Source organism: Macaca fascicularis, chromosome 6 (assembly GCF_037993035.2).
Source record: "Macaca fascicularis isolate 582-1 chromosome 6, T2T-MFA8v1.1".
In the NCBI taxonomy this organism is placed as follows: Eukaryota; Metazoa; Chordata; class Mammalia; order Primates; family Cercopithecidae; genus Macaca; species Macaca fascicularis.
The window spans coordinates 40532866-40560656 of NC_088380.1; the positions used below are offsets into that span (position 1 = coordinate 40532866).

Sequence of the window (27791 nt, forward strand, 5' to 3'; positions counted from 1 at the left end):
CTTGCAGTGAGCCGAGATCGCGCCACTGCACTCCAGCCTGGGCGACAGAGCGAGACTCCGTCTCAAAAAAAAAAAAAAAAAAAAAAAAAGAGTGAAGGCAAAGGTTTCCCTTACTCTTTGGATACTCCTCCACATGCCTTCCAGAGGTCCCAATAATTCATGCCTCCTGGTTTACCCCCTTCTTATTTTGGATGAGGGTCACTCTCTGTAACCAATAGCATTCAGGAGAAGTGATGATATGTCATTTCCAAAATTAGATTGTAGAAATATTGCATCATCTTATTTAGATGAGCACCTTCTTGCCCTTGGATCACCCACTCTGGGGGGAAGCTGTGTCATGAGCAGTTCTATGATCAGGCCTATGTAGCCAGAAACAGAAACCTCCTGCCAAGAACTGCATGAGTCATCTTGGAAGCGACCCTCCCCAGTCATGCCTTCAGATGACACTGCAACCCTGCTGGCAGTCTTTACTGAAACTTCTTGAGAAATCTTGAGCCAGTACCACATAGCTAAACTGCTGCCAGATTCTTGACTCACAAAAACTGCAAGATGGTAAGACTTGTGTGTGTGTGTGTGTGTGTGTGGTTGGGTGGTGGCAGTTCTTTTATTGGGTAACAATAGATAACTAATACAATAATGCGCCCTCATATAAAAAACAAACAAAAGGTCCTGGGTTTTTGGCCTTGCCATGTTGTTTCTCCTCAGTTAGTTCTACTGAGGATCCATGCCACTTGACTAGTTTAAGTTATAGTTTTGTTTGTTTGATGAATTGGAGCTCCTTATTGTTATTGACAATATAGATATTCTATTTTTAAACTGCTCTTGGTTCTGCTTTGATGGAAGATTTTCATTTCATTTGCTCATCTGCTTTTGTTTTTTTCTACATTCTTGCCATACTTTACACATTGACTTTACCATCTGTGGCAGATTATAGATGGCCACAAATTCTTTGAAACTTCTCCCATCTAGGCGTGATATCTATTCACCCTCCTCTGGAATCTGGGTCTGATTACAACTGCTTTGACCAACAGAATGTGGAACTGACCCTATGCCAGTTCCGGGCCTGCCCCCATATTCTCTTGAGCCCTAAGCAGTCATACAAGAGGTCCAATTACTCTTCCAGAAAGACTATATAGAGAGGTATTGAAACTATATGGAAAAGGGGGGATCCAGTTGAACCCAGCCTTCCAGTAATCCCTATCAAAATACTGGGTATCATTGAGTCTGACATTGACCTTCCTGAACAGCTCGGAATCAGATGAATACCAAGTAACTCCTATTAATGCCATGTGGAACAAAGGAATTGCCAACTAAACCTTGCCCAAATTCATAACCCTAGAATTTGTGAGATGTAGTACATTGGTTTTGCTTAAGTCACCAGGTTTTATAGTATAGAGATATATGTATTATTATTATATATAATTATGTATTTCACAAAAATATATAATCAGAATATTATCTATCAATTTATATATCTTCTAGTGTATTTTTTTTGAATAAATTCTAATGACTTCTAAGTTTTAATATTTTCTTTTATTAGTTACTTGTTAATGTTTATCCCTTATCTTCATGCTTTAAATATTCTTTCATTGATTTCAACATATTTTTTATTTAAAATCACTTTTCTTCCTATTAGAAAATGTATTCTTGCCTTTACTCTAAGTATTATTTATTTTTAGCCTTTGAAAATGTTAATATCACCCACTGGTTAAAATTAGAGAACTGAGTGATATTTGAAAGAAAAAGAAAACGTTGCTATTTTTATCTATATACTTTTATAAGGTTTAAATGTTTACTATAGCAATGCACTTGTGAAGTGTTTTATACTTCAAAGGAAGAAAACAGAAGACCAAAAAAAACTTCTATTTATTCTTAACTTTTTAATGTTTTGATTTCTAAATGTGTATTTAGCTTTATTATCAAGTTGTGATTCTACCCTTTTTTGGCAACTTACAACATTTAAATTCTGCTTTTTATCAGAATATATTTCAAACTCAATCCAATAAAAACTGTAATTTTGTATATTCTCAACCAATAGAGGAGATTTTGTATTAAAAAGTTAAAATAAAAGTCAGTAGATAAGAAAAAAAAGCCAATAAAATATATCTAACATATATTTTATCACAATTAAAGTTGGGTCATCCAGAATATCTAAATGTCTTAATTTCTACAGCACCAAGCACTACAGAGCCTAGACATTTTGACCCAAAATTTCTGCTACTGGAAAAAAAAAAAAAAAGAAAAAGAAACTGAAGACTTCCTGAAATTCTAGTACCTCAAACCAACTGGAAAAAAACTTGTCTAATCCAATCAAGCAGGTCATCAGTGAGTAGTAACATAAACATGCACATAAATTTAAGTCAATATTTTTTTTAAATGCATACTGTTAAAGCCAAGATAAAAGGTATTACAGGAAACATCTTATTTCCATAAAATCTGAGTTTGGGTATCTTTTTGGACTACTCCTTGGAGGGCATTCAAGAAAGATGCCAAGACTTTAGCTCAGAGCCTGGAAAGGAAAAGAGAGGCAGGTGTGATTTTGTCCTTGAGAAAGGATTGGTTATAGCTACAACCAAGGGTCATCTGGTATGCTGAGTTAAGGAAAAACAGTGAATTTAGTCTGGCTACAGGCTTAAAAACAGCAAAGTACAGTCCAAACTTCTATAACCCTGCAGACAAGGATTAGGAATATTTACCTTAATGCATATCATACAGAGCTTCTTGAAATATGAATGCTTCCAGAGAACTGATCTTTATCATATTTCTATGGAGAAACAAGGTGGACAGAGTTTGAGTGGCTCCTCTAAAGGAAGTGGAAATGAGTCAGCACCCCCGAGATGTTGAGACTAATTACTTTACCTGACTTTCTGCTGCAGGATGAAACCAACTAGACTAGTGTCTGATTACTGACCTCCTCTGAAGAACACATGTCAATTCCCTGGGGTCATTAGACTCTTTATTCCCCCAAAACCTTTTGGCTGAGGTAGAGACCCAGAAATGGTAAATGACAGATTTGAGGGGTTGTAATCAATTTCCTGCTTCTCTGTCCACTGCTTTCTATTGACTCTACATGATACTTTTTTCCTTGTTGACTTTAACAACATCCACCAGCACAGTCGTCTGTAGTTAAGAGTGAACAAAGTTACCTTTAGTTGTCTGTCTTCTCATTTAGAAAAAACAGGAGAAGATTATTATGGTCAAGAATAAGTCACCCACATAGAAAACCCTCTATCATGAAAATTGTAAAATGTTAGCACCAGTCTTACCTTTTCCACTAGCCTGAGACATGTTACTTGACTTCTGCGAACATCAACTTTCCACTGTCATTCTCAGGAGACTGAAGTAAATAAGAAGTTTTTAACAAAGATTTCGTGGACTTTGAGAGGTGGCGGTGATGGAGAAGAGAGCTTCAAATACTCAGAAATGTAGTGTAACTTTTAAATTGCATTTTTTTTCTGAGAATAAGCTTTAATCATTTTTAAAGAGGTTTGTGACCTAAAATTGTTGAGAACTAAATATTTTTATTCTGTAAACATATATTGAATAAGTTCAAGGTCTTGGGTTAGGCAAAGTGGAAAATACAAAATGAGTGAGACAAGTACCCAAATCATCAAAATCAAATGTACAATATGCTACTGCCACAGAGATGAAGAGACCATAGTATTTAAAGAAGTGAGAGATTATAGCTGTCCGGAGGTAGGGAAGTGAGAATGGGGGAATACGTCAAGGAAAATAGTTCAGGTCTGTGCATGTAAAGAGAGCCAAGTAGTTGATGTAAAAAGAATAATAGGAGCTAAGCATAAAGGTGAAAAACCCTGTGGGTGGTGGCTGCAGTAGCTCACACCTGTAGTCCTAGCAATTTGGAAGGCTGAGGTGTGAGGATCACTTGAGGTCAGGAGTTCGAGACCAGACTGGCCAACATGGTGATACCTTGTCTCTATTAAAAATACAAAAATTAGCTGGGCGTGGTGGCACATGCCTGTAATCCTAGCTACTTGGGAGGCTGAGGCACGAGAAGCGCTTGAACTCAGGAGGCAGAGGTTGCAGTGAGCTGAGATGGTGCCACTGCACTCCAGTCTGGGTGACAGAGTGAGACTCTGTCTCAAAACAAAACACCCTATGGGTGTGAGGCAACGATATGCAGTCAGACATATTCGGCTAAGATATCAGATATGGGGAGAAAAGAAGGAGGGCAGTAAAGCATACAGCCAAGTAATGCATTTTAAAAATAAAAATAGCACACACATGGAAACACAAAACTGGCTAAGGCTTATGCTAAGTCTATGCTATTTCTTAGGGCTCAGTGGTTTTTAATTTTGCAGAAATATGTGCTTGACTTCTATTAATATGAAATATCCCACACCTGATGTCAGATAAATGTATGAATAAATAGGTAGACAGATAGATAGAAACTTCCTTTCAACTTATAGAATTACTATACATCTATGGATGTAATCTATGCTGTTAATTCTCAATATTCATGGAATTATGTTTAAAAAAATGCTGTGAGCATGGAATTAGCAAATACTGACACATTCTTCCTAGAGAAAAGACAGGAAGAGGTTCCTATAAGTCTCTGATCACACTTTTATCAACAGATCAATATATAACTTTGTTTTATGAATGTTTCTGTTTAAAGATATCTTTGCTTAAAGGTTGACTGAAGAACTGCTGAGTAAATAAATGTTGGTTCATGAACATTGAACTTATGACCTACAGCACAATAGGCCATATGTGAATTAAGCTTATCAAGCACAGATATATTTTCCATGAGGTTCATTGCAGCCTTCCTGTGCTTAGGAATACTAGTCAGCACTTTGGGACTACACTTCGGGGGCATTTTAAATGGTGAAATCACTAACAAGAAGCACACAAGAGCAAAAACCATGGCAATAAGTAGACTATAGAAGGACCCTTGTTTACACTATTAGACATGAAACAAAAAGGCAGAGTGCTTCCTTGTTTAACCTCAGCTGGGCACATGTGTATTGAACAAGTCAAATTTTTTTCACTCTGCTCATGTCTGTGAATAACCTCAAAAGTGCCCCAAGCATTTATTTTGGGTTACAAATAAATAAATTTCAGCAAGTAGGTGAATTTGTAAATATAGAAACTGTGAATAATAAATTTTGACTATAAATGTACATCTGTGTGTGTGTGTGTATATATATATATATGTGTGTGTGTGCACATGTGTGTGTGTATCCCCAAAATTCTTATTTTAAAATTCTAACCTGTGACATGGTGGTATTTAGAAGGAAGGCCTTTGGGAAGTAATTGGGTCATGACATTGGAGCGCTTGCGAATGGGATTAGTACTCTTAAAAGAAAAGTCCAGGAGTGGAGCAAGATGGCAGAATAGGAGACTGCACTGATTGTCCCCACCATGTAGGAACACCAAATTTTAACAACTATGTACACAAGAAAAGCACCTTCATAAGAACAAAAAATCAGGTGAGCACTTACAGTACCTGGTTTTAACTTCGTGTTGATGAAAGAGGCACTGAGAAGGGGAGAAAAAGTAGTCTTGCATTACTAAAGTCACCCCTCCCCCTAACCCCTGTGGCTGTGTGATATGGAGAACCTGTGCACTTGTGGAAGAAGAACACAATGACTGTGAGACTTTGCATTGAACTCGGTTCTGCCCTGTCACAGCAGAAAGCAGAACTGAGCTGTAGTTAGCTAATGCCCATCCACAGGAGGAGCATTTGGACTGGGCCTAGCCAGAAGGAAATTACCCATCCCAGTGGTTGAACCTTGAGCTCTGGCAAGCCATGCCACCACAACCTAAAGTGCTATGGGGCTCTGAATAAATTTGAAAGGCAGTCTAGGCCACAAGAATTTCAACTCCTAGGAGAATTCTATTGCTGAGCTACACTCAAAGCCAGTTTGAGGGGGCACGCAACCTACTGAGATACCAGAAATGGTGGCTAAGGGAGTGCTTATGCCTCCCCTGCCCCAATCCTAGTCTGCATAGCTTATGGCTCCAAAAAAGAGTCCTTCCTTCTGCTTGAGGAGAGGAGAGGAAAGAGCAAAGAGATTTTCTCTTGCATCTTGGATACTTGTTCAGCCACAGTAGGATAGGGTACCAGGCAGAGTTTTGAGGTCCCCGTTCCAGGCTCTAGTTCCCAGACAACATATCTAGACACACCCTGGGCCAGAAGAGAACTTGCTGCCTCACAGGCCAGGAGAGAGTAGCATAACATATTTAAAGTGCTCAAAAACATTTACCCTAGAATAGTATATCTGGTGAAAATATCCATCAAACATGAATGAGAAATAAAGACTTTCCAAGACAAACTAAAACTAAGAAATTTCATTCATATCAGACCTTTCCTACAAGAAATTCTAAAGAGAGTATTTCAATCAGAAAGAAAGGACTTTTTTTTTTCTTTTTTTTGAGACGGAGTCTCGCTCTGTCACCCAGGCTGGAGTGCAGTGGCCGGATCTCAGCTCACTGCAAGCTCCACTTCCCGGGTTCAGGCCATTCTCCTGCCTCAGCCTCCCGAGTAGCTGGGAATACAGGTGCCCGCCACCTCGCCCGGCTAGTTTTTTGTATTTTTTTTAGTAGAGACGGGGTTTCACTGTGTTAGCCAGGATGGTCTCGATCTCCTGACCTCGTGATCCGCCCGTCTCGGCCTCCCAAAGTGCTGGGATTGAGCCACCGCGCCCGGCCAGAAAGAAAGGACTTTAATGAGTAATAAGGAATCGTGTGAAGATAAAATAACTCAGTGGTACGCAGAAAAAAATACAGAATATTATAACACTGTAACTATAGTGTATAAACTACTTTTAAGTAGAAAGGCTAAAAGATGAACCAATCAAAAATAATAACTATAACAACTTTTCAAGGCATAGTACAATAAAATTTTGTTGTTTCTACAACAAAAAGTTAAAAAGCAGGAAAATGAAGTTAAGGTGTAGAGTTTGTATTAGTTTTCTTTTTGCATATTTGTTTTTTATGCAAAGACTGTTAAACTGTTATCAGCTTAAAATAATGTTTTATAAGATAGTATTTGAAAGTCTCATGATAACCTGAAATAAAAATAAACACAACAAATACACCAAAAATAAAAATCAAGAAATTAAATCATACTACCAGAGAAAATTATCTTCACTAAAAGGAATATAGAAAGGAAGGAAAGAAGGAAGAGAAGACCGGCCGGGCGCGGTGGCTCAAGCCTGTAATCCCAGCACTTTGGGAGGCCGAGGCGGGCGGATCACAAGGTCAGGAGATCGAGACCACAGTGAAACCCTGTCTCTACTAAAAATAAAAAAATTAGCCGGGCGCGGTGGCGGGCGCCTGTAGTCCCAGCTACTCAGGAGGCTGAGGCAGGAGAATGGCGGGAACCCGGGAGGCGGAGCTTGCAGTGAGCCAAGATCGCGCCACTGCACTCCAGCCTGGGCAACAGCGTGAGACTCCGTCTCAAAAAAAAAAAAAAAAAAAAAAAAAAAAAAGAAGGAAGAGAAGACCACAACAAACCAGAAAACAAATAGCAAAATGCCAGGAGTAAGTCTTTACTTCTCAATTATAACATTGAATGTAAACAGACTAAACTCTCCAATCAAGAGACATAGAATGGCTGAATGGATGAAAAACGAGACCCAGTGATCTGTTGCCTACAAAAACACACTTCACCTATAAAGACACACGTACACTAAAAATAAAGTGATGAAAAAGACATTCCAAGCCAATGGAAACAAACAAGCCAAAAACAAAAAGCAGGAGTAGCTATACTTATATCAGACAAAACAGACTCCAGGACAAAAACTGTAAGAAGAGAGAGAAGGTCACTGTACAATAATCAAGCAATCAATTCAGCAAGAGGACATAACAATTATAAATGAATTTGCACACAACACTGGAGCAACCAGTTATATAAAGCAAATATTGTTAGATGTGAAAGAGTGAGATAAATCCCAATACAATAATAGCTGCACACTTCAACAACCTACTTTCATCACTGGGCAGATATTCCAGACAGAAAATCAACAAGGAAACATCAGACTTAATCTGCACTATAGACCAAATGAACCTAATAGATATTTACAGAATATTTAATCCAATGGCTGCAGAATACATGTTTTTTTCTCAGCACATGGATCATTCTCAAGGAAAGACCATTTGTTAGGCCACAAAACAAGTCTGAAAACATTAAAAAATTTAAAATAATGTCAAGCATCTTCTCTGACCACAGTGGAATAAAAAAACAAAAATAACAAGAGGATTTTTGCAAACTATACAAATAGATAAAAATTAAACAATGTGCTCCTGAATGAACAGTAGGTCAATGAAGAAATTTAGAAAAAATCAAAAAAAGTATTGAAACAAATGATAATGAAAACACAATGTACCAAAACCTGTGGGATACAGCAAAAGCAGTACAAAGAGGAATGTTTATAGCTATAAATACATACATCAAAGCAGAAGAAAAGTTTCAAATAAACAACCTAGCAATGCATCTTTAAAAACCAGAAAAGTAAGATCAAACCTAACTCAAAATTAGTAGAAGAAAAAATAATAAAGATCACAGCAGAAATAAATGAATTTGAACTGAAGAAAACAATACAAAAAAATTAATGAAACAAAAAGTTGGTTTCTTGAAAAGTTTAACAAAATTGTCAAACCTTTAGCCAGACTAATTAAGAAAAAAAGAGAAGATTCAAATAAATAAAATCAGAGATGAAAAAGGAGATTTACAACTGATACAACAGAAATGTAAAGGATCATTAGTGACTACTATGAGCAACCATATGCCAATAAATTAGAAAATTTAGAAGATATGGATAAATTTCTAAACACTTGCAATTTACTGAGCTTGAATCATGAAGAAATTCAAAACCTGAACTGACCAATAGCAAGCAATGTGATTCAAGTTGTAATAAAAAGTATTCCAGCAAATAGAAGCCTGGGACCCAGGCTTCACTGATAAATTCTACCTATCAAACATTTAAAGAAGAACTAATACTGATCCTACCCAAACTACTCTAAAAAATAGATGAGAAGGGAATACCTCCAAACTCATTCTATGAGGCCAGTATTTCCCTGATAACAAAACCAGACAAAGACACATTAAAAAAGAAAACCATAGGCCAATATCTCTGATGAATATTGATGCAAAAATACTGAACAAGATACTAGCAAAATGAATTCAACAATACATTAGAAAGATCATCCTTCATGACCAGGTAGGATTTATCCCTGGGATGCAAGAATGATTCAACACACATGAATCAATCAACATAATACATCACACCAACAGAATAAAGGACAAAAACCATATGACCATTTTAATTGGTACTGAAAAGGCATTTGATAAAATTCAACATCCTTTCATAATAAAACCCCTCAAAAACCTAGGTATAGAAAGAACATACCCTAACACAATAAAAGCCATATGCAAGAGATCCACAACTAGTATCATACTGAATGGGGAAAAACTGAAAGTCTTTCCTCAAAGATCTGGAATAAGACAAGGATGCCTACTTTCACCACTGTTATTCAACAAAGTACTAGAAGTCTTAGCTAGAGCAATCAGACAAGAGAAAGAAAAAATGAAGAAGTCAAATTATCCTTGTTTGCATATTATATAATCTTATATTTGGGAAAACCTAAAGACTCCACCAAAAAAAACTATTAGAACTGATAAACAAATTCAGTAAAGTCACAAGATACAAAATCAACATACAAAAATCAGTTGCATTTTTATATGTCAACAGCAAACAATCTGAAAAAGAAATCAAGAAAGTAATCCCATTTACAACAGCTACAAATAAAATTAAATACTTAGGAACTAAATTAAAGAAGTAAAAGATTTTTACAATTAAAACTGTAAAACACTGATGAAAGAAACGGAAGTGGATTCGAAACAAAAGAAAAAAAGCATATTCCATGTTCATGGATTGGCAGAATCAATACTGTTAAAATGTTCACGCTACCCAAAACAATACACAGATTCAATGCAATTCTCATCAAAATGACAGTGACATTCTTCACAGAAATAGAAAATAAAAAACAATTCTAAAATTTCTATGGAACAATAAAAGACCCAGAATAGCCATAGGTATCGTAAGCAAAAAGAACAAAACTGAAGGACTCACATTATTTGACTTCAAATTATACTACAAAGCTATAGCAAGCAAAACAGCATGGTTCTGGCATAAAAACAGACCAGTAGAACAGAATAGAGGACCCAGAATTATATTCATACATCCACAGTGAACTCATTTTTGACAAAGGTTCCAAGAACATACATTGGAGAAAGGAGAGTCTCTTTGATAAATGGTGCTGGGAAAACTGGATATCCATTATGCAGAAGAATGAAACTAACCCCTATCTCTCACCATATATAAAATCAAATAAAAATGGATTAAAAACTTAAATCTAAGACCTAAAACAATGAAACTACTAAAAGAAAACTTTGGGGAAGCTCCTTAAGACATTGGAATGGGCAAAGACTTCTTGAGTAACACCCCACAGGCACAGGCAACCAAAGCAAAAATGGACAAATGGGATTATATCAAGTTAAAAACCTTCTGCACAGCAAAGGAAACAGTCAACAAAGTGAAGAGACAACCCACAGAACGGGGTAAAATATTTTCAAGTGATCCATCTGACAAGGGATTAATAACCAGAATATATAGGCAACTCAAACAACTCTAGAGAAAAAAAAAATAGTAATCCAATTTAAAAATGGACAAAATATTTGAATATAAATTTCTCAAAAGAAGACATAAAAATGGCAAACAGGTACATGAAAAGGTGCTCAACATTATTGCTCATCAGAGAAATGCAAATCAAAACTACCAGAGATCATTTCACCCCAGTTAAAATGGCTTTTATCAAAAAGACAGGCAGTAACAAATGTTGGTTAGAATGTGGAGAAAAGGAAAACCTCATACGCTGTTGGTGAGAATGTAAATTACTATCATCACTATGGAGAAAAATTTAGAGATTTCTCAAAAAACTGAAAATAGAGCTACCATATGATCCAGCAATCCCATTTCTTTATATATACTTGAAAGAAAATCAGTATATCAAAGAGATATCTGCACTCCCATATTTTTAGCAACACTATTCTCAATAGCCAAGATTTGGAAGCCACGTAGAGGCCTATAAACACATGAATGGATAAAGAAGATGTAGTATATATACATGATGGAGTACTATTCAGCCATAAAAAAGAATGAGATCCTCTCATTTGCAACACCCTAGATGGAACTGGAGGTCATTATGGTAAGTGAAATAAGCCAGGCAGAGAGACAAACACTGCATGTTCTCACTTATCTGTAGGAGCTAAAAATTAGAACAACTGGACTCCTGGAGGTAGAGAGTAGAAGGATGGTTCCCACAGGCTGGGAAGAGAGGTGGGGGGTAGGGGTATGGAGGAAGTGGGGATGTGAAATGGATACAAAAATATAGAAATAACGAATAAGACCTAGTATTTGCTAGTACAACAGGGTGACACTAGTATGAAATAATTTAATTGTATATTTTAAAATAACTAAAAGTATAATTGGATTGTTTGAAACACAAAGGATAAATGCTTAAGTTGATGGATACGCCATTTACTGTGGTGTGATTACCACCTATTTCATGCCTGTATCAAACTATCTCATGTATCTCATGAGATAGTCCACCCTCCATTTCTATCCAGGTTATTGGAAATGATGGGATTTAAATATGTACACTTACTATGTACCCACAAAAAATTAAAATAAATTAAAAAAAGAAAAAGTCAGATAGCTAACGTTCTTTTTCTACAAGTGAGGATACAAAGAAAGAGAAGCCACAGCCTGCAACCTGTAAGAGAATGCTCACAAGGCCCAGATCGCACTGGTACCCTGATCTCAGACTCCAGCCTCCAGAACTGTAAGAAATAAATTTCTGTTGTTTATAAGCTGCCCAGTCTAACATTGTCATAGCACCCAGACCTAAAACATGTATATATATACCTACACATCATCCATGCAAATTATGGAATTACTAAGTAAGAAAATTCACACATAGTAAATGATGATGTTAAGGGTTATTTGGTTGTCTTCTAAATACTCAGTACTCATTCTAAATGGGAAGCCAAATAATACTCTGAAAGTGACTTGGTTAGGATGAAATTGGAGAATACTACTTACATTGTTTGATGGTTTAATAGTATTAAGCCAAAGGAGGCAAGTCCTTAGTGCAATGGAATATTAAGTAATGGGTAAATTAATATAAATGAAGATGCTTTGGGAAAGTTAGCCAAGTCCCTTTTTGGCTATAACAGCCTGGATTTTCAACTGGTACAGGGAGGACAAGTATTTTTGTAGCAACGTCTCAGGGAAAGTAGGCTTGTTTCCAAATGGCACCCACATATACAGTTTTGAAAGATAAATTGTTTCCTTTGATTCCTCTTGCCAACTTTTATTTTTGATTCGGGGGTACATGTGCAGGTTTGTTACATGGGTAAATTGTGTGTCATTGGGCTTTGGTGTACAGATTATTTCATCACCCAGATAATGAGCATAAATGCCATAGGTAGTTTTTCAATCCCCATCCTCCTCCCACCCTCCTCCCTCAAGTAAGCTCCAGTGTCAACTGTTCGCTTCTTTGTTCCCATATGTACTTAGTATTTAGCTCCCATTTATAAGTGAGAATATGTGGTATTTGGGTTTTTGGTCCTGCATTAATTTGCTTATGATAATGGCCCCCAGTTCCATCCACATTACTACGAACGATGTGATTTCATTTTTTGTTGGCTGCATAGTATTCCATGGTGTATATGTACCACATTTTCACATCCAGTACATCATTGATGATCATTTATGTAGATTCCATGTCTTAGCTATTGTGAATAGTGATGAATATTGCGATGAACATACACATGCATGTGTCTTTATGGTAGAACAATTTATATTCCTTTGGGTACATACCCATGAATGGGATTACTGGGTTGAATGGCAGTTCTGAGTTTTTTTGAGAAATCTTCAAAATGCTTTCTGCAATGGCTGAACTAATTTACATTTCCACCAGCAGTGTGTAAGTATTCCCCCTTCTCTGCAACCGCGCCAGTATCTGTTATGTTTTGGCTTTTTAATAATATTCATTCTGACTGGCATGAGATAGTATCTTATCATAATTTTGATTTACATTTCTCTAATGATTAGTGATGTTGACCATTTTTTCATATGCTTGTTGGTCACGCATATGTCTTCTTTTGTGAGGTGTCTGTTCATGTCCTTTGCCCATTTATTTATTGGAGTCTATTATTTTGTGCTTGTTGATTTAAGCTTCTTATAGATTCTGGATATTAGACCTTTGTTGGATGCAGTTTGCAATATTTTCTCCTATTCTGTAGATTGTCTGTTGACTCTGCTGATAGTTTCTTTTGGTGTGCACAAGCTCTTTAGTTTAATTAGGTTCCACTTGTCCCATTATTCTCTCTACTTGAAAAGATTTTTCTCTGGCCCTTCAACGGATGGCTGATCTCCCTCCCTCAGATCTCAGCTTAAATGTCTCCTACTCAACAATGTCTTTCTTGTTCAGTCTGTCTGATCCTATGTGTCCTTGCTAGGTCCTCAACTGTTTATTTCCTTCCTATAGTAGTACAGCGTGTAGTGATCTTGTTTATTCACTTGTTCATATGACCATTATCTATCTCCTTCCCCTGACATGTAAACACCATAAACACTAAGAACATACCACCTTGTTTACCACTATATCCCCAAAGCCTGGAAAAATGCTTGCCTCAAATTAGTTACACACTATATGTTGAATGAATAAACATAAAGTCTACCTAAGTCCTTAAGTAGACTTTCTTAGTAATCCTACAAAATAAAGACAAATTAGTGAAATTATAACTTATAATTGCAATGCAAGATTACAATTCTCTGGTTGAATTTTACGGCTTTTCAAATTGAGGCCAGGAATGTTCAGCATGTAATCCTAACCATGCTAGTGAATTTGTAAAGTAGGCTGTTGAATGCCAGCTCTCAAATATCACTAACACCACCTGTTAAGACACTTAGTTTATTGCTTAATATAACATACAACACCATCTATCTCCACAAAGTTTCAGCAGTGTCATGAAGGGAATAGGGCAAGAACAGAATTTACTAACAATTGGAAATTTTGTGTAAGATGGAGGAAAAGTGAAAGGGAGGACTTCATTAGGATTGCATAAGAATTGACCAACTTTTCTGGACTGCTGGAAATAAAAAGGTAAAGATGTTGGCACAAAGGTTTCAAAGATCTTTCCAGCAATATAGACAGTAAGGTTTAGTTGTTTTGCTTTATTTTGTTTTGTTTTGTTTTGGAGGGGATGAGGGTTTAGGTAGTTTTGGTTCTCAGTGTCCAAGCAATGTAGGGCAGATGATTTTGGTTTCAGGGTGAAGGCTGGATCACAGTAACACCTTCCCAATTCCATGCTCCCACAACTAAACCAAACCAAGAGTTTAGGAACTAAATGGACTATCTTCCCCACTCCTTCAAAATGTACATTGTAAAAACAAGTTTCTAGGAAAAAGCTACATATTTAATCTGATGAAGTAGGACAATTTTAAATGGGAAAAAATATGAACTCCATTCAAATCACTTTGCTGCTCATGAGAAACCCCTGAGGACAGCTATACTTACAAGGGATTGATAAGAATTCCATTAATACGTATTAATATTTCAGTTGATTTAGAAAAATACATATTAACTTAAAAATGGTTCTTTGCTTTTGTTAGGTATAGCAGTAAAATATAAAATTTCCAATGAGATTTAATATGTGGATAAATAATCTATTTAATATGATATGTGTATTTTAGCACCTAATAAGGGGGGACCACATATTTTGAATTGCATAATCTATGCAGTAGAGAGTGGCTTTTGATTCAATTGCTCAATTGAATCAATTAAATAACATGTTTAATTGATTGTTTTTCTCTCCAATAAAAATAACCTTATTGGACTGAATATGCCAAAATTCCAATCAGATATTTTGAAGTTACTTGTAGACAGAAATCAGGATGTTCAATAATCTTTGTCAAAAAAAATCTCATAGGTTTTTACAAGCATCCTTATATAAAGTCTCTCAGATTCATATTTTTTAGGTTTAACCACACGACCTAGCCATTTCTGAAGACAAAATTGATCAAATATTGCAATTTTATATGGTACACCTTAATAGAATTTGAGAGCTGGATAAGGTCTTCAAAGACATATGGTTCTACCAAACTCCTATTGGAAACTAGAGCTTATTAGAAATAAATAGGTTGCAAGAGTCAGTCAGCTTGTGGTCAGACTTGGGACTGAGAATCCAACCTTCTGACGTTTGCCCACTGCATTCTGTTCAGGGTTCATGCCTTGACTTCCTGACAAATTGTAAAAGTAACATCTTTTAAAAATAATTGTTGCATTTTGGATAATCTAGGCTACTGATTCATTCAATATGTTTAGCTTGGAAATGGTTGGCTTTTTGCTTCAGTCCTTAGTTAATGGAATATTATTTCACAATAAAGTGAGATTGTCCTGTCTTTCTATCTTGGCTCAAAAGCCTCTTGAAAAACTTATTTTGGAGCAGCTAATCTTTTTAGTAGACTCATTGTCCTTTAACTATGATCCAGTGTGCTTAGGCACATACGAAGGAGTTTCTGTTAATTGGCTAATGACAGACGCACAAGACTGGAAACTCATTCACAACTCTAATTTCAGCATCAGTGTCTGTACAGCATTCAGTTCCTTAGGGCATTAAAACAATCACAGATCAAACTATAACAACTTGATACTTTTGTAATAATTTATTTTATAAAGCTTTTTCAGCAGGTTGGAAATCATTGCATAATTCACTACAGAGCCCCTTTTATGAGAGTCAACGGGAGTGTAGTTGTGCCTATTTAAATTTATACTAGGCTCTGGGATTGAGTCATAGGATAGAGCATCAGATGCCACAGAAGCATTCTTCACACTATCTTTGTGTCTCTGTGTCTTCCCAAGAGGTGGAAGATTGCACTTCCTTCAAAAGGGAAGGAACAAACTTGGTAGCCTTGCATGCTATTTGACTGCATGTTTATAATGGTGCCTTAGGAGGAAAAAATTTTTGCAAAAATAGATTTAGAAAAAAATTCTAAATAATAAAATAATAAATAATAAAACAGATTTTTTCTATTGGCAAAAATTTTAAACACTTGTGTAAAATGTGGAAGAATGAAGACGTCAGGGTGAGAATGTAATCTGGAACAACTTTAGAAAAAAAATAAGAAGCTCTTGAAAGTTATACAAGTCCATTCCATATGACCCAGTAATTTCATTTCTAGACATACACTGTAGAAACATTTTATATTCCTGCAGGAGGAGAGTGTTGTATAAATTATTGGTGTTGTATAAATTTATAATTTATTGATGTTATATAAATTTATCTCGGTGTTATATAAATCTACAGTTTACTAAATTTTCCAGAGTTTGAGCACCTTCTTATTTCTGGTGGGGGAGGAAGGGTCACAAAAGTTCTTTCTTCTGTAAATTGCCTTTAAATTTTCTTTGCCTATTTTTAGCTGGGCTGTTTATCTTTGTCTTATGATTCAGGAAGCATTTGTTTTTTAAGTCTAACTTATTGAGTTATGTTTATATACACTAAAATATATCTGTTTTAAGTGTAGAGTTGAATTATGAATATATACCTGTTTAACAAATGCCACACCCAGATAAGAAATATTTTCCTTATGGCAAAAGTTCCTTATGTCTATTGGTAACTAATCATACCTCTCCCCTCCTACCCTCGAGCCCCTGGAAACCACTGATCATTGTATTTCTCTGGAAATGTTTATTATTTTCCCCTGGGCCCTGACAATCTTCCAACAGAAGTTTTGCCACTATTTTCTCGTGATGGACAACTACTCTCAAGGCAAGAGCTAGACCTACCTCTCTGGGTTCTCTTTTCTTAGATTTTGCATCAATCCTAGATCCCCTTATCAGCTGGCTTCCTGCTAGGTTTGGCTAATGGGAGGCTAAAGCTCTCCGCAGGTGGCACCTTCTTTATGGCTCTAATTTTCACTGGGCTCCCATAACATTTTTCAATACTTAGTCAGATAGTTGATAACTCCTTCTTAGTCTTCATTTTCTGTTTGCACAGAGTCACAAAAATCAATGAGAAGTAAGAGCTTAAGGACTTTTCACTTTTTTTCTGAGTATGCTTACAGTCACATGCATGCCTGTAGTGTTTTAGAATCCCAGAAATACCTTAGGGCTTTTCCAAAGCTCCTACAGAATTTTTGTTTAACTGATTTTTCTTTTTAGCTTCATAGTTTGTCTACTGTTTGCCTCAACAGTTATTCATGGCTTCAGTCAGACATGAAGTTAAGCAACTGCCTCAGAGAAGAGGATTTTTGCACTGATAGCTCTGACTGAGGTCAAATAAAAACAGTCTTGCAAGTGGACTATTAAGTAAACCATCAAACAAGACAAACAATTGCAATGCTCTGGCAAGGGTCTTTGAAGAGTCTCCAAACCCTTTCTACTTCCAGTTGCAGCCAGGCTGCCGGTTTTCACTCTGATGCAGACTGTCAGTTTTCAAGGCTACCACAGAGCTGGATGCTAGAAAGTGGAATTATGATAAATTAAAACATCGCAAAACTTTCTGTTCTTTTTTTTTTTTTAATTTATTTATTATTACTATACTTTAAGTTGTAGGGTACATGTGCATAACGTGCAGGTTTGTTACATATGTATACTTGTGCCATGTTGGTGTGCTGCACCCATCAACTCATCATTTACATCAGGTATAACTCCCAATGCAATCCCTCCCCCCTCCCCCCTCCCCCCCCCCATGATAGGCCCCTGTGTGTGATGTTCCCCTTCCTGAGTCCAAGTGATCTCATTGTTCAGTTCCCACCTATGAGTGAGAACATGCGGTGTTTGGTTTTCTGTTCTTGTGATAGTTTGCTAAGAATGATGGTTTCCAGCTGCATCCATGTCCCTACAAAGGACACAAACTCATCCTTTTTGATGGCTGCATAGTATTCCATGGTGTATATGTGCCACATTTTCTTAATCCAATCTGTCACTGATGGACATTTGGGTTGATTCCAAGTCTTTGCTATTGTGAATAGTGCCGCAATAAACATACGTGTGCATGTGTCTTTATAGCAGCATAATTTATAATCCTTTGGGTATATACCCAGTAATGGGATGGCTGGGTCATTGAGATTCTGCCACTTTCCCTGGGGTGGGCAGGGGGCGAGGCGGGGAATGGGCTTCATATTACTGCAAGCCTTTTGTTAGTTTTTAGAGTTTGGAAAATTTTGATTTTAACAAGTTTTTGCCAATTTTCTCATTGCTTTTACGGAAGAGAGAATTTTCAAACTTTAATCTGTAATTTTCACTAAAGTCCTACAATCAGTTTTAAATTCCCCAACTGTCTTGATTCAGATTAAAAAAAAATTTAAATTTCCTCGATGATTGATAAGAAGAGTGTTTTTCCCTCCTCTTCTAGATACAAATTATTATTCTGATTATGGTGACTAAAATCTCTAGTAAATAGTTTACTGTGCACCTGACATGAACTAAAGACTTAATAGAGATTGAGTATGAAGTATGATTCCTTTGCAGTTACAAAAACAAGAATATAAAGGCTATTTTAAAATATTAATAGAAATTATTTACATAGTTATTTATTCATTAGGAGCAAAACCTAGATGATGAAATTGTCTTTGTCCTAAAAAAATCCAGTATTCTAATTTCAATTGGCAGTATTTTAATTAATGAGAGACTTCATAATAAATCATTTGTCAAAATTATAAATATACTAAATTTCACACTGATGTATCTCTGAATTGCTTTAAATTAGATAATTTGTAATGTGATTCATCTTCTTCAGGCAGCACCTTTTGTGGCAGTGTAATGGATCCATACATTCTTCTGTTTGCCTTTTTGCCCTGTTCTGACACTTAAAGCCATCACATAAGTTTCTTGGAAAACAAAAATAATTTCTTAAGAGTTTTTGGTTTTGTATACTTCCAACAACACCTCTGGGTAACCTAAATAATACTTGAAATGCGTTCTCCATTGTCTCAATGTACTTGACGTGGTCTAATTTATAAAACAGACCCTTATAAATGTGATGTATTTCAGCAAAATACACTCCATGAGGTATTTTATTACAATTTATGAACAATTCTACGGATGGAAAAAGTTACACTTACAGTCATGTTACAGCCTCCCACTCTGTAGATGTCTTTGATACTAGTGCTTTCTGAAAAATTCTGACACCAAATGTCACTTGGCTTAGTAGAGATGATAAAAAAAAAAAAAAAAAAAAAAAAAAAAAGAGCAGGCTATCTGAAAGAATCAGCATTAATTTTCTATCTTTTAATTCTTGCTTGACATATCTCATTTAACCCTTTTTATCTGGGAGAGTTTTGTGAAATTAAGAATCTAGCTTCACATTGGAGGCCATGCTGGAAATATGGATGACATAAAAATTTGCTAATATTGTCAAACAATCAGTAACCACAAGAATGCAACTAGGTACAGAAGAGATATATTGCCATCTGACTTTTAAACCATGAAACTGTGTGATAATTCTGCAAAGTATATTTTGTCAGCAAACAAACTGAGTTAGCAGTTCCCATAGTCAAAGTGCCAGACAGCTCATGTACAAGGGAATTGAAACATTGAAAGGGATTTCTTCCCTTGGTTCCTTTCATAACCTTACATACCTGTTATAGTTAGAGGGAGAATACTTGAAATTATTTTTGGAAGATACAGGAACTTTTGGGGGAAAAAGGGCTACAGAATTTTGCCTGTAAAATCATGCTAATCTCTGTACAGAAATGTCTGACAATTCAGAAGCTGAAAGGCAGCAAAATCTCTAAGTGTCAGATGAAGCTTAACGTCAAAGGAAAGGGCAAGAGTCTCAGGAGAGAGGTAAGCAATTAAAAATAGCTCTACAATAACCACAATGTCGTTTAAAAATCTGTAGTATCCCTGCCAGGTTAAATATACTGAGAATTTATCAACCCTAAAAACTATAGGAAATGTTTTCTTATTGAAGGCACCAGGGCCCTGGGAACATTCTCTCCTTCTCTAAATTTTCTCAATAAACTCCAGAATTCTCTTACATAAGTTGTATGGAATCATAAATTTGTTTATCTAATACATTACAAAGATGTCTAGCAGCACATCAGCATTAAGGGGTATCTTTTACTTGTTGTTCTCAGCTTTGGAGCTTTGGCAAAAACTCAGAAACAATTAAAAGTCTCAATGTACATACTGTTAAACATATATCTTAAAACAGGCAGGGAATAATTATAGTGGTCCAGACAAGGAAAAATGGCAACTTGAACTAAGTTTCTGTTGATATAAATAGACTTAGACATAAAGATATTATAGAATGAACATCTATTTTAAAATTAACTAGGTAATAAGTATGATTTATGTGGGAGGGTGGGGGAAGATAAAAGTTGACCCCTAGATTTTGAACATGACGAAATGGATGAATAATGATCCCATTCATCATATAAAAAATAATTGAAAAGGATTATATTTGATGTAACAAAATCATGAGACCTTTGAAGTTTGAGAATATTTTCAGATATCTGACGGATAATATTAAGTGTATAGTCCAGTATGTGTCTGGAGTTCAGAAAATAATTCTGGACTACAGAAAAAAAGCCAAGAGCTATAAACAAATAGGTACATGGTAACTGAAGCCATTGTTAAAAATAAAACTTCCTGGCTGGGTGCAGGGGCTCACACCTGTAATCCCACCACAGTGGGAGGCCGAGTTAGGCGAATCACTTGAAGTCAGAAGTTCAAGACAAGCCCAGTCAACATGGTGAAAACCCATCTCTACTAAAACTACAAAAATTAGCCAGGTGTGGTGGTGCCTACCTTTAATCCCAGCTACTCTGGTGACAGAGACACGATCTTGAACCCTGGAGGCAGATGTTGCAGTGAGCCAAGATGGCGCCACTGCACTCCAACCTGTGCAACAAAGCGAGACTCTGTCTCAAAAAACAAACAAACAAAAGATGAGATTTTCTAATATAAAAGTAAAGATTATGAAAAGAAAAAAGATCTATATATGAAATTCAAATAATTCCAGTAATTAATGGCCAATATTGAGAGGTGACAATGTGCTAGCAGCCCTCACTCTCAGCACCTCCTCCGCCTCCACGTCCACTCTGGCAGAGCTTGAGGAGCCCTTCAGCCCGCCACCGCACCGTGGGAGCCTCTCTCTGGGGTGGCTGAGGCAGGAGCCACCTCCCTCTGCTTGCCGGAGGGTGTGGAGGGACAGGCGCCTGCGGGAACCCGGGCTGCGCACAGTGCTGGCTAGCCAGTGCGAGTTCTCGCGGGCAGGGGCGCAGGCTCAGCGGGCCCACACACAGAGTGGCCGGCAGGGCGCCACCGGCCCGGGGCAGAGAGGGGCTTAGCACCTGGGCCAGCAGCTGCGGAAGTTGTGCTGGGTCCCCCAGCAGTGCCTGCCAGTCGGCGCTGCACTCAAATTCTCTCAGGGTTTAGCTGCCTCCCGGCGGGGCAGGGCTGGGGACCTGCAGCCCGCCATGTCTGGGCTTCCCCAGCGCTGCTGGAGCGATGGGGCTGCGCCCTGCTCCATGGAGCCTGGTCTCATCAACAGCCCAACGGCTGAGGAGTGCAGGCCTGTCTCCGGACTGGTGGGCAGGTCTGCCTGCAGCCCCTGTGCGGGATCCACTAGGTGAAGCCAGCTGGGCTCCTAAGCCAGATGGAGACTTGGAGAACTTTTATGTCTAGGTAGAGGATGGTAAATACACCAATCAGCAGTCTGTGTCTAGTTCAGGGTTTGTAAATACACCAGTCAGTACTCTGTGTCTAGCTCAAGGTTTGTAAATACACTAATGGGTACTCTGTATCTAGCTAACTCTGTATCTAGCTAACCTAGTGGGGACTTGGAGAACTTTTCCATCTAGCATTCTGTGTCTAGCTCAAGGATTGTATGTGCACCAATCAGCACTCTGTGTCTAGCTCAGGGTTTGTAAATACACCAATCAGTACTCTGTGTCTAGCTCAGGGTTTGTAAATACACCAATTGGTACTCTGTATCTAGCTAATCTAGTGGGGACTTGGATAACTTTTCAGTCTAGCACGCTGTCCAGCTCAAGGATTGTAAAGTCACCAACCAGCCCTCTGTCAAAACGGACAAATCAGCTCTCTGTAAAATAGACCAGTTAGCTCTCTGTAAAATGGACCAATCAGCAGGATGTGGGTGGGGTCAGATAAGGGAATAAAAGCAGGCTGCCCCAGCCAGCCAGCGCCAACCTGCTCTGTCTAGTTCTGAACTGTGGAAGCTTTGTTCTTTTGCTCTTTGCAGTAAATCTTGCTGCTGTTCACTCTTAGGGTCCACACTGCCTTTATGAGTTGTAACACTCACGGCAAAGGTCTGCAGCTTCACTCCTGAAGCCAAAGAGACCGCAAACCCACTGGGAAGAATGAACAACTCCAGACGCGCTGCCTTTAAGAGCTGTAACGCTCTCCAGGAAGGTCTGCAGCTTTACTCCTGACAACGAGACCACGAACCCACCAGAAGGAAGAAGCTCCAGACACATCTGAACGTCTGAAGGAACAAACTCCAGTCACACCATCTTTAAGAAGTGTAACACACACCGCGAGGGTCCGTGGCTTCACTCATGAAGTCAGTGAGACCAAGAACCCACCAGTTCCGGACACAATATGAAAAGAATGTGCCCCCAGTGAAGACAAGAGAGTAATTGCCAAAGAGGTAGGAAAGGAAACCAGAAAGATATATTATTTCAGTAACCAATAAAGGGATCATTTAAATAAATGGGGCGTATTCAATTATGTCAGATTGTGCTGAGACACTTACAAAGAATTTTAAATCTCCAGTGCATTTGGTAGCATGGAGGTGGTTGGTTACTTTAGCCAGTCAGGTTGGAACAGATTAAGGAGTGAGTGGAGAGTTGAGGAAATAGCAACTGCAAGTAGATACAACTCTCTTGAAAGACATGCTAGGAAATGAGAGAAAACTAAGATAACAGAGGGAAAAGGTGGTGGGGTAAAATGTGTTTTTTAAAGAGTTGAATAGATCTGAGGATATTTAATTGCTGCCAGTAAGAATATCATTAAGAAATACAACAGCGTTACTATAACTATGCAGTGCATATTTCAAATAGCTAGAAGATATTTTGAATATGGTCACAACAAAGAAATAATAAATTTTAAAAGTGATGGATATGATAATTACCCCAATTTGGTCATTATACTATGTGTATATGCATTGAAACATCACATTGTATCCAATAAATATATATAATTATGTGTTAATTAATTATAAATAAAATAAAGTGTCAATTCTCAAAGAGAAGCAGTATAACCAACAGGGTAAATTCTTTTGAAAGACAGAAGATTAAAAGAGAAAGAAAAAGAGAAGGAGGGAGGGAAGGAAGGAGAAAGAAAGAAAAAAGAAAGAAGAGAGAGAGAAAGAAAGAGAGGAGGGAAGGAAGGCGGTTTTAGATAGGATATGGGAAAGAGGAAGCCCTCAAATATAACCAAAGAGAAGAAAAAGAGAATGGGTATGTGTTATGGCTAATTTCATGTGTCTACTTCACTGGATCACAAGATGCCCAGATATTTGGTTAAACAGTATTTCAGGTGTGTCTGTGAGGGTATTTCTAGAAGAGATTCATGTTTGAATCAGTATGGTGAGTAAAGCAGATATCCCTCTCCATGTGGATAGGCATCATCCAATCCACTGAGGGCCTGGATAGGACACAAAGGTAGAGGAAGAGAGAATTTTCTTTCTACACCTGACTGCTTGAACTGCTACATCAGCCTTCTCTTGCCCTTAGACTGGGACTTACACCATCAGCACTACCAATTGTCAAATTTTCGGACTCCTACCAGAGCTACACCGTTGGCTTTTCCGTGTGTGTGTGTAACATATATATTAAGAGAGAGAAAGAGAGACAGAGAATGAACCAAAGGGGAAAAATACAAATAAGAATGAATGCTGACATCATATGAGAAATAATGCATCCTACAAGACAATGAAACAGTATTTTTAAAGAGCTAAAAAATCTTTTAAGTCACTGCTAACCTAAAATTCTATATTCAGTAGAATAGCCTTCAAATATAAAGGTGAAGTAAAAACATTTTCAGAGTAACAAAGCTAATAAGACTTCATTGGCAGCAGATTGGCACTACAAAAATTGGTGAAGGGAGTACTTCAGCTTTAAGTTATGGTACCAGATACAAACACAGGTCTACAGAAAGAACAGAAGAGCATTGGAAATGGCAAGTATGAAATGCTTTAGTTATTAATTTCTTTAAAAAATAATTACCTACTTAAAGCAAAAATAATAATCCATTATGTAGTTTGTAGCATGCATAGAAATAAAATATATGAAAAAGTAGCACAAAAACCAAACATTAGATATATTCCAGATGAGTTATTAACAAATATTTAAACTAAAATTCTAAAGACTTCAGAAACATATATAGGAGAACATAATTTATGAACTGGAGTAGTAATATATTTTTTTGAATGCGAAAAAGGAACAAAACAAAGGAGAATGATTGGTAAGCTCAAATATACTGAATTGAGTAGGATAGGGCACTATAAACAAAAATGAAAGAAAAATGATAAACTGGGAAAAGATATTTATCCACAAATTGCAAATAATTAGTATTTAGATTACTATATAAAGAATAATGATCAAGTCGATAAGTAATAAAAGAGTGATCCAAAGCAAATAAAATGACCAAAAGGTCAATATTATTCATGGGGAAGAAACTAAAAGTATTAATAAATATATTAAACACAACTCAAACTTAAAGAATTCTGGACAATTATCACTAAAACAATCATATGACACCAGTTCATGTTCATTCAACTGACAAAAAATTTGGAAGTCTGGCAATAAGGCTATTTTACTTCTCTTATGCTGCTGATGAGCGTGAATTGGTACATACTCTTTGGTAAATGATTTGGCATTAGCTGATAAAGTTGAAAATGCATTTTTCCTATGACCACGTAAGTTTCTTCCTGGAAACTTTAACACACATAGGCATAAGGGACATGGATGAGAATATTCACATCTTTGTTGATAACAGCAAAAACCGGAACAACCAAAATTCTGACTAATCAAAAAAGAAATAAATATATTTTATATATTTGTATAAGGGGATAATTCACAATAATTAAACAACAAAGAATAACAGCAATTTAAAATAAGCACAAAAACGAAGTTTCAAGATGATAAATTCAGCATACTACTTATATAAGCTTAAAACAAAACAAAACTGTGTTTATGAACCCATACCTATGTATATTTATGTGTTATATGAGGTGGGCAGATGTCTCACAATGATAGATAATTATAATCTGCAAGGTTTTACTACTTTTGATGACAGAAACTAGTCTACTCCATCCTTGTTTCTCAATACAGAACATGTAGTAGGGGCTTCATAAATAATTGATAAATAACGATAAAATTCAGGTTTCATGACTCTCAACTCCAATTCTCATCATATTTATGCAATACTAGGTAAGGCTTTTGTAAACATGCAATATATGTTGAAAGAGAAAGTTAGCTTGTCTTCAGAGTAGCTGAAAACAAATACCAAAAAACTTTGCTAATTTTAGCTTTTAAAAAAATCTCAAAAATTATGGGTAACACAGTAGCATTCCTACTCAAAGGACCATATATTTGAAATATTGTTCTTCAAATAACTATGCTTCCATGTACCAACAGGAAAAAGAATGTCACTCTCATGCTACATTTATATATAATTCCAACATCTTCTCTTTTCTCATGAATGTCTGAAATTACATTGTTCTCCAGATGCCAGTCGCAAGACCAACTCTGACCCATCAATAGTTTACTAAAGACAAGCCCAAATTGTCACAAATCCAGAAAGACAAAACTCACTGTAACATCACTACATTCTTCATTGAGATTATGATCATTGTAAAGCAAATTTATTTAATAGGAATTTTCCACCTTTTTTATTATGCTACACCTCATATGTAAATATGTACAGTAACAATTCCATGGGTACACCTAGCAAGAGGCATCATTCAATATACCCTCCAACTCACATTTCAGTTTCTCAAAAACTTTTATCCCAAGCAAAAAAACACATACTGACTAGTGTGTCCTCCCCACTCTATCTCCTCCACTTACGTCATTGGACATCTGTCCTTGGTCTTTTAATTTGTGTCAGTGTAAGACAGAAACACTATGTGGGCACAGAAAAAGTCCATTACTGTTTTACATTTATCTCTTCTCATCTGGGAAGTTGAGATACACAGGTGTGTGACAAAGGAGTTTTGGAAGAAAAACATTAGAAGCTAGGAGATGTCATTTATGCATTATCCAAAAATCTATTTTATTCTAACAGTAATTTAACTGTCTAAATCCACATTCACCTATGAAATTGTTTCATATGTGAGTGTATGTATTACAGTGGAAAAAAGGCAAAGAACCACAGTTGTTAGGTAAATCTCAACTGCTTTGAGATCTCTTAGTGGAGTCCTGCCAGAAAAAGCAAGCCCAACTGGAAAATGTTTTTCCCTCCATCACAAAGTCAAATGGTAAGCTTATTACGTAGGCTACCAATAACTGTCTGCTGTCCCCCGAAATTATACAATTACCCTTTTAATTCCTACAAAATAATGTTCATAGCTAATAGGATAACAGTGATCTTTCTCTCAAACCATAGTCCAGAACTTAGTGTGCCCTTCTAATCTACAAGATGAGTGTGATGGTTAATATTGAGTGTCAACTTGATTGGATGGAAGGATGCAAAGTATTGATCCTGGGTGTGTCAGCGAGGGTGTTGCCAAAGGAGATTAACATTTGAGTCAGTGGACTGGGAAAGGCAGACCCACCCTCAATCTGGGTGGTTACAAGCTAATGAACTGCCAGCTCAGCTTGAATAAAAGCAGAAGAACATAGAAGGACTAGACTGGCTAAGACTTCTGGCCTCCATTTTTCTGCCATGCTGGATGCTTCCTGCCATTGAACATTGGATTCCAAGTTCTTCAGCTTTTGGACTCTTGGATCTATGCTAATGGTTTGCCAGAGGCTCTCAGGCCTTTGGCCACAGACTGAAGGGTGCACTGTCAGTGTCCTTACTTTTGAGGTTTTGAGACTCGGACTGGTTTTCTTGCTCCTCAGCTTGCAGATGGCCTATTGTGGGACTTCACCTTGTGATCATGTGAGTCAATACACCTTAATAAACTCCCTTTCATATATACCTCTATACCATTAGCCCTGTCCCTCTAGAGAACCCTAACACAATGGGTATGGATGTGCCCACAAGAGCTCCCTGGCCAGTATCAGTAGGGTAGAAGTATGCAGTCATCATTAGACTCTGAAGCTTAACCAAGCTAAACATGGTAATCTAGTAGCCACAGTCCAGCTTCTTTGCTATGGTGGCCTCGTTAGGGATAAGAAGTGACTTGAGGAATGGAAAGAGAGCTAAGTTGTTGTCAGTGGATTTAACAATATCATTCTCACTTGCAGTATGCTGATTTCCAGGGCCAGTTCTTCAGAAACTGCTTTTTCTCCTGAAATCAGGCCATACGAAAAGAAGATGTTGTCTCCCGGAACAGATCATTCACCCTGCCTGGCCCTCAGTCAAGTTTCCAGCAGCCTGGGATGTCTGAAGAATGACAAGCCTAAGAGTCAATGCCCAGAGATGCCCAACATACATTCTACAGTAATACTTGGGGAAAGAGGATGAAAATGATTTCTGTGTGAAAAGGACAAATAACAGTTAATTTCTACTGGAAAAGTAAACAAAAACCATAATTAAAATTGCTCAAAAGTAAA

The 27791-nt window shown here is 37.1% G+C and overlaps 1 long non-coding RNA gene across 1 annotated transcript; it reads left to right on the forward strand.

Moving 5' to 3' along the window:
* The first annotated feature begins 462 nt into the window (after positions 1-462).
* On the forward strand, positions 463-27791 carry LOC123573878 (uncharacterized). The gene is made up of 4 exons (XR_006698589.1): positions 463-552; positions 6403-6524; positions 27100-27174; positions 27498-27791. It is a non-coding gene; the product is annotated as an uncharacterized lncRNA (long non-coding RNA).